The 8,386-nt window shown below is 35.6% G+C and overlaps 1 pseudogene; it reads right to left on the reverse strand.

Moving 5' to 3' along the window:
* Positions 1-855: 855 nt before the first annotated feature.
* Positions 856-974, reverse strand: LOC112483225 (annotated as a pseudogene).
* Positions 975-8,386: the final 7,412 nt, after the last annotated feature.

Below are 8,386 nucleotides of genomic sequence, written 5' to 3' on the forward strand. Positions count from 1 at the left end.
TTTTTTTTTTTTTTTTTAATACTAACTATGGGAAAGGAGATGGGATTGGGAGTAGCAGAAACTTTTTTCTGTTGTTCTCTCTTTTAAAAGTTTACAGCATAAAGTTTGTCCCCTTTCCTTGTCTGGCTATTAATGGTGAATTATTGGCAGCTAAAACAGACTATTTTTTTCTTAATTTAATTAGGAATCTTAACAAAGAAAAAGCAGAATAAAACAGAATTACATAATTTCAACCCTCATCCCTCCCAATTCTTATATGGTTCTTCTATGACAGCCCATAGTAAAAGTCAAGCACATATTCTATGGTAACATGTAAAGGGTAGCAACTAATGCATCCATGTGTGTTGCTTTCTCTTAGTCTAAATTAACATGCAGTTAAAGATGAAAAAAATCTGTAATAATGTATGGTCAGAATGTAGCTGAGACTAGTGATCTGCAAACTGTGGTTCACATATTTACTGCATCAGAATCACTTAGGGAACATTTTGTCTGAGGCCAGGCCTGGAAATCTGCATTCTATAAGTCCTTTGGGTGATTCTGATAGATATTTAGGTTTGGGAACCACCATCTTGTGCTATCTTTCTTGAGTATCAATTGTCTCAGCTGTGCTATTATATTTAAGATGACTCTGTTCAGAAAGTTCCAGAATGCAGAAATTCTGTATTTGTAATCAGACTGAAGTATAAACTGGTAAGATCATTCTGGAGAACAATTTATTTTTAAACTGGTAAGATCATTCTAGAGAACAATCTATTTTTTAAAAAAAATTTTAGGCGAGGCAACCCTTGGTTGACCTCACAGATTGCAAGGACCTTGTCAGCTTACAATCTCTTATTTTTTTAAAAAAAATTTTTATGCCTACAGCACCTGATCTTCCCAGGTGGTCTTCCAACCAAGTACTAACCAGGCCCGACCCTGTTTAGCTTCCGAGATCAGATGAGATTGAGCTTATTCATGGTAGCATGGCCATAGACAACAATTTAACAATATATAATAAAATTGGAGATGCATGAACAGAGAAAGCTCCAACTTATAAGCATATACTCACAGATATACACCAGAAGATGCATACAATGTTGTTAATCACAACTATTGCTAGTGGTGAAAAACTAGAAAGTGCACATTCATAAAATGTACTCTTAAACAGCAGTTAAAATGAGTAAACTAATTTACAGTTATCAATATAGGAAGATTTAGAAAACGTCATGTAAAATGAAAAATGAAGTTTCGCAAAAGTTGATGCCATTTATCACAGAGCTAATACTATATATTCTTTATGGATAAATACATATTTATAAAAGTGTACACAGGAAGATATACATGAACCCTGGGTTACTGTTGGAGAGAGAAGGAGGAAGGGAGAGAGGGAGAAAATGTGATGGAGGAGAACTTTAGTTGTATCACTAACATTAAATTTCTTTAAAAAAAATCTAAAGCAAGTATGCAAAGTGTTTACAAAAATGTTAAATCCACCACTTCCTAGCTGTGTGATTTTGGGCAAATTACTTAATCTTCATGAGTTGTACATATAACTCATGAAGTTGTTTTGAAGATTAAATAGGTGATATATACATTTTTTTGGCATAATCACCACATGAGCACTTCCTAAATCATAACTGTTATTACCAGCAAGAAAGCGTCAAAAGCATTTATTCAGTTGTGAGTCACTAAGGGCAGATAGAAAAGATGCATTCCACAGAGAGATAACATATGACACTTCAGAGCAAAAGTACCTCTGGTGAAGGCACAGTGCTGAGTGTGTCTGTGGTCAGAGAGAACAGGGTTGAAATGTTACCTTCTCATTGTGTTGCTCTCTTGGGTACAACATTTGTCTTTCCTAAAGCATTTGTATAAATTAGTGTTTATTAGAGTAGTGGGTAATGAGTGCCCTTACCTGGCACAAGGCACTGTACGATCTGGATTCTTCTATGCTCTAATCCCAAATTTCCAGAAAATGAGGTGGCACCTTCAGTGAGTGGTATGCTGTCTCCCTAGCCACTGCCTTGTGAAGAGTAGGCCATTACTGGAGTGTGGAATCCAGGCACTGGCATCCTCTCTTCTCAGCTTTGAGGCACATCTGAAAGAATAACAGATTTTTTTTCTATCAATGACTTTATGGGCCTGTCCTTCTCAGGTTAGAAGATTTGGTAAAGTCCTACTGGCTCTCCCTGCTGCCTATTCCTTTTTTCATAGCAAAATGCAGTCCATTGACCAAGGCTCAAAAAAGTTATGAAAAAATTGCAAGGATATCTTAAGTGACATCTCAAAAATAGGCTGTGGGATAGTATGGGGTTGAACTTGTTGATACTACACTCACCAGAGAAAACCAAAGTTGACTTCACCTCTTCCTGTTTGTTCAATCATCAGCTATAGCCTATTGACCATTAGGTACCCAGTGCCCTCAAAAGTCTTCTCCTTGCCATCAGATCAAAACCAGAGCAGTAGTTATTTTACGCTTTAGTACAAATGCATATATTTTTAAAGTGTCACTATTGGTAAACTATTTCTAAGTACTGCTAAGGCAAAAAGGCCTGTCAATTTCTTCCAATAATAGTCCAGTAATTTTTCTCAAAGTCTGTGTCCCCAGTTTTTCTGTACCAGTCAGTCTATGCTTGTCCTGAGTTAACTAGCTGCTCACGAATCTGCCGCCTAGTTGATTCTTCCCCTCCTTCTTCAGCCCCCTACCTTCTGCCCCATTCCTCTTTGTTTCACACCTTAGCACTTGGACGATGACTCATCTGTCCTTGCCTTCCTCTCCAAGTGTGGTGATCCAAGCATGTCTTGCCAGCTAGTTAGTTGGCTGGAGTTCATTGTCACAGAGTCCCTGTTTCCTGAGTTTCCCAGGGCACCTTGGAATGTGAGCATATGTAAGAGATTTTACGTATGAGTGTGTTTTTGTGGTGGGAATAGGGGTGAGAAGACTTAAAACTGCGAATGACTTCAGTGAAAATGTTCGAGTGATGTTATTTATAGATACTTGAGAACTAATGTGGTGGAAGGAAATACAAAAATCCAGTTTGTATAAAATAAATTTATGAGATTTGCTTACTCTTCATAGCTAATTTTACCATACACATAATAATAACTATGCATGTTGTCGATATGGGTCAGATGAAATTGATTGTAAGCTATATTTACTTACAATGTGACATTGTATTCAGCTATGCTAACACTTGTGTTGATGAGCTACTATGGTTTCCTACTCATGTATTTTGCTCACATGAGAAAAAGAATCAGGGAACGTGACCCTGGTATTTCTGAGATGAACTGCCCCAGTGCCTCCTCTCTTTTCTTTTGGCATCTGCTGGGCAGCTATATTGCAGAGGTCACTGTGGTTGCAAAGTACAAGAAAAGAAAGCATATGTAATAAAAGATGTAATTTTCCTAAAGCAATATAAAATTGTTCCTTAGTACTCAGCATATACAGCTTATATTTACTGTATATGCTTTTTCTCCATTCTATTTACCACCTTTGATTCTTGGGAGATTAAATCTGCATAAATGTAGATACATACTAATATGATGAACTTTAAACTGTTATTTTCCTCCTTTTATCATCAATGACTATCATTTAAAGTTGTTATGAAAGCTTTGTGATAGAGGTTATACTAAAATTGAAAGTATACGGACTTACTGAAAATCATGTAAAAATTAGCTATGTTTCTAATGTGGTTTCTCAGACTGATTAATTTATGCAATTGAATTGTTCTACTCTCTTGTAAACATACATTCACACTTTGCAAACTTGCACACCTGCAAAGTTAAGTGTGGTGGTATTTGTGATATTATCATTGTTTCATCAAGGATGATAAGTCAGGTTACTTTTAAAATTTCACTTTATAGGCCATTATATATCACCTTCCTGTTTCAGTACAGTGGAAATTAATTCCATACATGTCTTAAGGGTCAAAAGTATCTTAAAATTAATACTAATAACTTTAAAACACCTTGGTATTTATGAAGTGTTGTTACATTAATTTAGAAACAGTTGAAGTTGTCATAAAGCTTAACATCGTATGAGAGCACTTCCCCAAAAGATAAAGGTATCAGTTTGGATATGGCGAATTTTTTTTTTTCTTTAGGGATGTGTGTGTCTTTAAAAAAGTTACTTTTCTTTGACTTGAAACCATGACAAAAATACTCCTTTATAGATTTCAATCTGAATTTTAACCAAGATTATAGAAATCATGGAATAGTCTCTGTTTCTTCCTCTTTTTTTCCTTTTCTTTTATCTTCCATTATTCTGTTGTATCCTTCCTTTGGCATTTATAAGCTCTATCATGTAACTGAGACTATATTAGGTGCTAGGGATCCTGAAATAAAAGGATACAGTCTCTGCTCTCAAGAGACTAAGTCCAGTTGGTGAGAAAGAAAAATAAAAAATAAATTACAGTATTGGTTGTGGAGTAGTTGGGAAAGTCTTCCTGGAAGAGGTGATGGCTGAGCTGGAAGGATGAGTGAGAGATGACAAGGAGATAAAATTAATCTTATTTGAAATATTAATGGCTTTTGGTTATGATTGCTTTCTTTATACTAAAAGTGGCAGAGAAGGAAACCTCAGGGCTCCATCTCTCCATTAAAGCAACTAATGAGCTGGCAAAAAGTGTCAGAATCGACTTTTGCAGAACTCTGGAATCTAGTCAAAAACATACAACAGCCAGGGGGAAGCTTAATGAAGAAAGAAGCTGCTGCGACTATCTATCTACCTTTCCCCACATACCAGATGGGAGGTGGAAATGAAGCCCAGTGCAGGCTGCCAAGTACCTGAAAGAACAATACAGACCTTATTCTCAAAGAATTACGGTTGTGTATTTCCATCTATCTAGTGTCTCCTTAAAGGACTGGACTTGCCTTTGTTTCACCTGGCTCAGAGCATTTTCAGGTCTGGGGACCTTCTCAGGTGACATTTGCTAAAAACACTTGAAAACTCATATCCGAAAAATATTTGCAAACTGATGTTCATAGCAGCATTATTCATGGTGGCCAGGACATGGAAGCAACCAAAGTGTCCTACAATAGATGATTAGCTAAAGAAACTGTGGCACATATATACAATGGAATATTACTCAGCCATAAGAAGAGGTGAAATGCTGTCATTTGTGACAAGATAGATGGACCTTGAGATAATCATGCTAAGCGAAATAAGCCAGACAGAAAAAGTTGAAAATCATATGATATCACTTATATGTGGGATATAAATCTAAAAGCAACAGGACAAACAAACAGAGACTCATGGACATAGACAATAGACTACTGGTTACCAGAGAGTAGGGGTGAGGGGGGAGGAGAGAGGGAGACAAGATAAAGGGGTCAAATATATGGTGACAGAAAGAAATCTAACTATGGGAGGTGAACACACAATGTAAATATGTACACATGCCTTACTGTTAAAATATACAGCTGAAACTTGTAGGATTTCATTAACCAATGTCAATGTCACCAAATAAAAAAAAAATTTAAAAAAGCACTTAAAGGAAAAAGTACTGATTGGCCATAGCAGCCTGGGCAAGGGATAATAGGACAAGTAAGAGACAGATCAGAAAGCTTGGAAAGAAACAGTTTGGGAAAGAACCTATGTGGGGAATGAGGGCTTTCAAAATCTTCTGTATAGATCAGGGAATTGAAAAGGCAATGCATATGCTCAAGACAGGACACATGCTCAGTAAAGGCCTAATCCTTAGAGAAGATCCTCAACTTTCACCTCTGGCTGACCTTCAGCCTCTGCACAAGCAGGGAGTAAAGGTGAAGGCAGTGTTGCAAAGGGACTTGGCTAAGCATTGAAAGGAGTGTTCCAACGGAGGCAATCTTCAAAGAGAGGGAGAGTTTAAAATTCTTTTTTAAAAGATATTTTGGGGCTTCAGGTATTTATAGATACTCTTAATACACTAATTGACCCCTAAGCCTATGGAAAACAGCCTTCAGTGGCCACATATGATAAAAAATAGAGACTTTACAAAAATAATTTTGAAAAGTAACTAAAACAATAACAACCCAAAACAAGGAGCAGCAACGAACAAAATAAAAATTGAGTTAATTTTTGTATATGGGCTAAAGTAATAGTATACTTTCATTCTTTTACATGTGGATATCCAGTTATTTCGGAAACATTTGTTGAAGAGACTATTCTTTTCTCCATTGAATGGTCTTGGCACCCTTGTTGAAAATCAATTGACCATAGATGCATGGATTTATTTCTGGACTCTCAATTCTATCCCATTGATCTGCATGTCTATCTTTTTTCTTTAAATTAATTAATTAATTTTAATTAGTTTCAAGTATATAGTACATTGGTTAGACATTTATATAGTTTATAAAACGTTCTGCTAATTACTCCTTCTCTCCTCTGGTTTTCCATCTAGCCAATATATTAATGCTAACTGCATTCCCTATGCTGTGCTCCCCATACCTGTGACCATCTACCAACTAGTAATTTGTACTTCTTTAACCCTTCACCCCATTCCTCCAGCTCTCCAACCACCCATTCCTTCTGTCCGTCACCAAATTGTCCTCTATATTTGTGTGTCTGTTTTTGATTAGTTTGTTCTTTTTGTTCCTTAGATTCCGCATATAAGTGAAATCATATGGTATTTATCTTTCTCTGTCTGACTTATTTCACTCAGCATAATAACCTCTAGGTCTATCCAGGTCATTGCAAATGGTAGGATTTCATTTTTTTAAATGGCTGAATAAAATCCGATTGTACATATGAACCATAACTTCTTTATCCAATCATCTGTTGATGGGCATATCTTGGCTATTGTAAATTGTGCTGCCATGAATATTGGAGCACATAGATCTTTATGAATTATTGTTTTGGTTTTACTTGACTAAATACCAAGAAGTGCAATTGCTGGGTCAAAAGGTATATCCATTTTTAAGTTTTTGAGAAACCTCCAGACTGTTTTCCATAGCGGCTGTACCAATTTACAATCTCACCAACAATGTATGAGGATTCCCTTTTCTCCGCATCCTTGGCAACTCTTATTCTTTGATTTATTGATAGCCATTCTGACATTCTGATGATTAGTGACCTTGAGCATCTTTTCATATGTCTGTTGGCCATCTGTATTTCCTTTTTGGAGAAAAGTATCTGTTCAGGTGCTCTGCTCATTTTTTAATTGGATTGTTTTTGTCGTTGTTGTTGACTTGTATGAGTTCTTTATATATTTTGGATATTAACCTCTTATCAGATGTATCGTTAGAAATATCTTCTCTCAAAGAGTCGGTTGTCTTTTTGTTTTGTTGATGGTTTCCTTTGCTGTACAAAAGCTTTTTAGTTTAATGTAGTTATATTTGCTTATTTTTTCTTTTGTTTCTCTTGCCTGGGGAGATATATCTGAAAAGAAATTACTGCTGGCAATATAAGAGAGTTTACTGCCAATGATTTCTTCTAGAAGTTTTATGGTTTCAGGTCTTACATTTAAGTCTTTAATCCATTTGAGTCTATTATTGAATACGGTGTAAGAAGGCAGTCCAGTTTATTTTTTTGCATGTATCTGTCCCAACATCATTATTTGAAGAGACTGTCTTTACTCCCAGAGTATATTCTTCTCTCCTTTATCATCTATTAAATGAGAAGATAGACGTGGATTTATTTCTGGGCTCTCTATTCTGTTCCATTGATCAATATATCTGTTTTTATGCCCGTACCATGCTGTTTTGATTACTGTAGCCTTGTAGTATAGTTTGATATCACATAGTGTGATACCTCCAACTTTGTTCTTCTTTCTCAAGATTGCTATAACTATCCAGAGTCTTTTATGGTTCCATATAAATTTTAGGATATTCTAGTTCTGTGAAAAATGCCATTGGTATTTTAATAGGGATTATGAGCATAGTAATTCCTTCCATTATTTGTATCTTCTTCAATGACATGATTTTCTGAGTACAGGTCTTTTACCTTGTTGGTTATTTCAAGGTTTTTTTATTTTTTTGATATGATTGTACATGGGATTGTTTCCTTAATTTCTCTTTTTTGATAGTTCATTATTGGCATATAAAAATGCAACTGACTTCAGAATATTAATTTTATATCCTACTACCTTACTGAATTCATTTATCAGTTCTAAGAGTTTTTTGGTCATAGCTTTAGGGTTCTCTACCTATAGTCATATCATCTGCAAATAATGACAGTTTTACTTCTTTCTTTTTCTTGTCTGATTATTGTCCTAGAACTTTTAATACTATGTTGAATAATCATGGTGAAAGTGGATATCCTTGTCTCATTCCTCATCTTAAGGAAAACACTTATAGTTTTTACCCATTGAGTATGTTAGCTGTGGGTTTGTTATGCATGACTTTTATTATGTTGAGGTATGTTCCCTCTATTCCCATTTTGCCAAGAGTTTTTATTATAAATGGATGCTGGATTTTGTCACAGGCTTTT

The sequence above is a fragment of the Pteropus alecto genome, unplaced genomic scaffold (genome assembly GCF_000325575.1).
Source record: "Pteropus alecto unplaced genomic scaffold, ASM32557v1 scaffold116, whole genome shotgun sequence".
Lineage (NCBI taxonomy): Eukaryota > Metazoa > Chordata > Mammalia > Chiroptera > Pteropodidae > Pteropus > Pteropus alecto.